This window comes from Montipora foliosa, chromosome 9 (assembly GCF_036669935.1).
Source record: "Montipora foliosa isolate CH-2021 chromosome 9, ASM3666993v2, whole genome shotgun sequence".
Lineage (NCBI taxonomy): Eukaryota > Metazoa > Cnidaria > Anthozoa > Scleractinia > Acroporidae > Montipora > Montipora foliosa.
Window position 1 is genome coordinate 17,132,106 of NC_090877.1, and position 5,000 is coordinate 17,137,105.

At 39.4% G+C, this 5,000-nt stretch overlaps 1 long non-coding RNA gene across 2 annotated transcripts in view; it reads left to right on the forward strand.

Annotated features, from left to right (window-relative positions):
• LOC137970246 (uncharacterized) overlaps positions 1-5,000 on the forward strand; it is a 6,231-nt gene that overhangs the window by 1,148 nt on the left and 83 nt on the right. Inside the window, exons 2-3 of one of the 2 annotated variants that reach the window (XR_011116786.1) lie at positions 1,293-1,349; positions 2,364-5,000. The exon at positions 2,364-5,000 is cut by the window's right edge and continues 83 nt beyond it. This is a non-coding gene — a long non-coding RNA (uncharacterized lncRNA). The remainder of the gene's footprint in view (positions 1-1,292; positions 1,350-2,363) is intronic. The other variant, XR_011116785.1, reaches the window with a different exon arrangement.

Genomic DNA, 5,000 nt, shown 5'->3' on the forward strand with positions numbered 1-5,000 from the left:
CTCATTACCTGGCAAAGTCTTCGTTGCAACGTGTTGAGCACGAACAAGGAACCCAGCTACAAATAAATTAATGGTAATCAATATCGGTGGATTGTTTGCGTGCGTGCGTCAGTTACAACTGAATGACCGTGACCGCTACAAAATAAATGTAAAAACAATACCGACATACACGCATGATGGAAATGTGTAATGGGCCCGAGGGAAGGAGTTGATACAACACAAGTTGCGTTGACAACGGGCAACGGGGGTAGGACAACTTTAAAATCAGAGTCCTGGGCAGGAATCAAACCTACGACCACAGGCAGACAACGCTAAGGATGCGAGAGCGCGTGACATCACGCTATTTTGAGACAGTCAGCTAATCGAGGAAAATGTTCCATTAAAACTTCAAATCGCGTTGTTTCTTTTCGAAAACTCATTTTATGGACAGCTAGATAAATAAAGTTCACTCAGCTACTATTTTCTACGTTGTCCTGGATGATTTGATGGTTTTTTGGGACGCTTCGATTTCCTCTTCAGATCACACGCGTCGTCACATACGATATAAATAGTCTATTTGCAACGAGGTTATGCGCATGCCTTGCGCATGCATCAAATGGGATTCCCAACGAACCAATCAGGCAAAAGTCTCCATTGCTCATCATATTGCGAAAAGCAATGGAGACTTTTGCCTGATTGGTGCGTTAGGAATCCATTTGATGCATGCGCATAATCTCGTTGCAAGCAAGATGGTTGCCAGAAAAGAAGACAACAGGTCATCGAGCTTTCTCGGCAAAGGAAAAGAATCGATCGCTTGTTCTTTTTTTCAGGAAAATTCTAACTTTTAGCTGGTAGCCGCGTTTACAAAGGCGGGAAATGATGAGGGGTTGCAAAACTTTCCTCCACCATGCGAAGGACTTTTTAGTGTTAGAAGAGTCTTAGAAGCTTGCGTGGCTCCCTTCGCCTGTTGGCGAATAAGTTGAAAGCGTGCAAGTGATGTCATCATCATCATCAGTCCTTTTTGCGCCATGGAACGCATAAGGCCATAAGGTGATGTACCACTATAAAATTGGCTGTCGTGTTTGCGGCAAAAAACACGTTGTTTTGCCTTTCGTAAAAACAAACAAAAATCTTCTGTGTAGAGGCTTCTATTGTGCTGAGAAAACTGAGAAAACGCGCAGTCGACGAAGCGAATCAAGACAGCGGGTCAAGTTGGTTTGAGCCATTAATTTTCTTGTTGTCAGTTTCATAAATATTTTGAGAGTAAGTTTACAAGTATGACAGAAATGTTGTTATTTGTTTATGTTCGGCAGGAAATGAAAGCTCTTCAAATGCAGTTAGAACTTTTACAACTGCAACAGCAACAATCGGTAAGCTTAAGTTATATGTAAGTTACTTAAGTTTGTGACTGGAAAGTATATATACATCCAGATACAGTAAAAACCCGCGTGTAAGAACCTACATTTTTCCAAGTTTGGCAAAACAAGTTCTTATATTTGGGGGTAGTGATTGGCAATTTAGGCTAAAGTAGGTTCTTCATTAGGTTCCTAAGTTTTCAGTAGAAACCATTCCTGTACAAGCAGAAAAAAACAGGTTTGGTCCTTTATGATACAGCATTTATTTATAACTGTCTTGTCATGAGCCTTGTGCAAGACTAACTAAAAAATTATATACACTATAAACAAACATTTTGCATACAAAATAAAATACTTAATGGAATAAGTAAAAAATGCAAAAAAAAGTCCTTTTGCCTTAATTTTCTGGTCATATTCATTTTATGATGGAACGACATGCTGGTCAGAGCAAAAATATAGCTTTTTTTAGGCTCAAAAACGAGGCAACCGCAAAAACCACACTGAAGGAATCCGTGCAGGCCTGTCATTAACTTCTTATCGAGAAGAAATCTGGACGTTTGCCTAAGCAAAATGTTTTAAATATGGTGTCATTAAGGGGTCAAAAAGAGCCTAGGCCACGCCCAGATTGGTCCCTTTAAGGAGTTTTTAGTCCTTAAAAGGACCGGGATTCTGCTAACTTTGTTAAGACTCAGTTGAAAGACTTAAGTCTCAAGCTCCAGTCCAACCCGTCTTTGTCATCGAAGAATTGCCCAAAACGGATTTTTGCCCTAAAAAGGTCACCTAGAATTTTCGAGACCTTTTTTCTGGCTGAAATTTTCGAAAGGTCAGTTTTTATCCATATAATTTTCGGATCACTAGACTTTCAGCTAGGAAATCCGAACTGATGAAAAATTTTTAGGGGATAAAAATATATCTATATCTGCCGTTAAAATACTAAAATACGTTAAACAATGCTATGTTTAAGTGGTTTTGAACTACATTCTCGTTGGGTGCCCCTGATACTATACGGGAAGCTACCGGTTTTTTCAGATCCGATGAGGTTCGTAACATCAGAATGAGTCACATCTCTATTGATGACAGGTACCTGACAATCAGAGTGGAGAAAAGCAAGACAGACCAGGGAGATGAGGTTGTGATTGCCCAGTCAAGCAGTGGTGTCTGTCCAGTTTCGATACTCAAAAGATTACTTAAGCGTGTTAGATATTAACCCCCACTCTAACGAATTTATCTTTAGAAGTCTAGTCCAAACTAAGGGTGCGTTCGATTGACCGTATTCCGGAATAGGAATACATGGAATATAAGTTATAAATGATTCGTTTTTAGGGAGATTCACATTAAAATTGTCAAACATCTGCTAAAATGCTATTTTAAACATATTTTTATTATCCTTGTGGCTTCGAAACGCGCCAAACATACCGTTTTAATCATCTCTCCACGTATTCTTATTCCGGAATAGGGTCAATCGAACGCGCCCTAAATCGTTTCATGAGCTAATTCCAAAATGATAAACCAATTTCGTACACGACGTAGTGTAGTAGAGCTGAAATATCTAAAATGCGGCCTTTGAATGAATATGAATTAACTGGTAATGAAATATTTCTGCGGCATGAGAGCAGTGGGGACTGGGCCTGTTCAGTGCATCATGGGACACGATGACAGTCATACAAGAGAGTTTTGTCACATGGAAGATCATTCTTGGCCAACGCCAGTACTATGAACGTTTTTTTATTTCTTATTTTATTTTTTATTTCTCTACCACAGTTTAAATAGTAGTTCACACTCGTTTCAATTCTGTCTTAGCAGCGTGGCCTTCGTAGGATTGGCATTCAGAGCTTACTTATTAAGTCATGGATCCTACCCAGGTTTCCTGCCTTATTTTCCCCCCAACGGGGATTTTTTCCGGCAGGTTTCTCCTGGCCTCCGTCGGGGCAGTAGCTGTTTCTGTAAACTGCCGCCTAGCTCTGTAATTCTTAGGTAGGGATAGGGTTAGTTATCGAAGTTATCGTAGTGTAATCAAGTGTGATCACGACTGTACTGGTCTCAGCCGAGACTGCCCAAACAAACCCAATGGCTTTCTATTCATGTTGCACACTGCATAGTGCACCTGAAATCTAGTAAATTTGTAACCTCAGATCTTTAAAGTGCGCTCGGTAATCGCTTTTGGGGCAAAGCAGATGGGTAGAGAAATTAAACAATCTGTTTTTTGTACTTGGTCTATCGACCACTTATTTATTTTTCTGAGAGGTTTTACAATTTGTGGTTTTTTTAGTGAATCCTGGGGTTTACAAATGGTTTCTAAACAAAGTCAAAATCCAATAGGTGTCAACACAAACAAAGGGAAAATCGCTGCACACGCAAGATTCGAGCGACCAACGCCAATAAGATCAGAGACAAACAGTTTCAGCTACAGAACTCTTAAGTGGCTAGCAGCTTGGTGGATATTCAACGAGGCTGGACAATCTGCGAGCATTAAGTCTAAGCACCCATTTCAAATAGCGCTGATAAACAGCTTTTACCTCTAAGCACCCACTTTAAAATCGTTAGCTTTCAATAACTGTGTGACTTGAATTGCATGTTGACTCGCATGGCTCGCTGGCTCACATTCAATCAACAACAACATAACGAAGTCTCAAACTGTGGGGCTAAAAGAACATCGGTATCAACAGAATAGAGACATTAAGAAACTGAAAAGAAATACCAAACGATTGTGCTCGAAAATAAAAAAACTTTGCGGTGATCGAAAATGATTAATTGACGAGACGCCGACACACTACACGTCATTGTTAATTATATGGTATATAACGAATTGTAATCACACAAGCTAACAGGGAGCTTAAAGGGGCTAGGTCACGCTATTTTAGGCATTTTCAGCACTGATCGAATGGTCATAGAATTAACTAAAATATCAAAATAACTGTTCAAAACTATAGAAGAACTCTAACAAAACACAGGGAAGCCATGAAGGGACATGGCTGGACAAAACTGGAGAGGATTGAAATGGATTGAGTTTGGGTAAATTTGAAAAACGTCGGCCCATCTTTTTTCAAATTTATATCAGTCTATATCAAAATGTCATTTACAAAGCTTGAAAATCATTCTCAGTTGTTATGTGGCCGTGATTTTGCAAATGAAAGACTCTTGCTCTGCCAATATGACGTTTAGAGCTCATAATTAACAAAATTAAACAAAATTACCTAAAATAGTGTGACCTAGCCCCTTTAAGCACGCACGTTTTTGAGACGTGAACGGCAACCGGAAGAGAGAATTTAACATGCCAGGGCAGTGGTATCACCCAGATTTTTATACTAATCATCTCTAATTGAGAAAAGATACTTAGCAATGTCAATGTGGTTGTGTGAAGACAAGTTCAAAGCGAAAACAGCTCACTTCCGGTTGCCGTCCGCGTCTCAAAAACGCGCGTCCTTAAGCTCGCTAATGCACTTACTCCAACGGCGCGTAAGCAACTGGAAGGAGGTTTTAATGAGGTACAAGACATGTAGGTATACGAAGACCTTTTTTTTATTGATATATATAATTATCTATTTATTAATAAGATGCAAGGACTGAGTTAAATGTTTAATTATCAGGTTTGTGCCCATCAGCGTCAGAAAAATGTTTATTTTCAAACCAGGTTTTGCGGGAAAGTAAACAATATGATTAAATTAA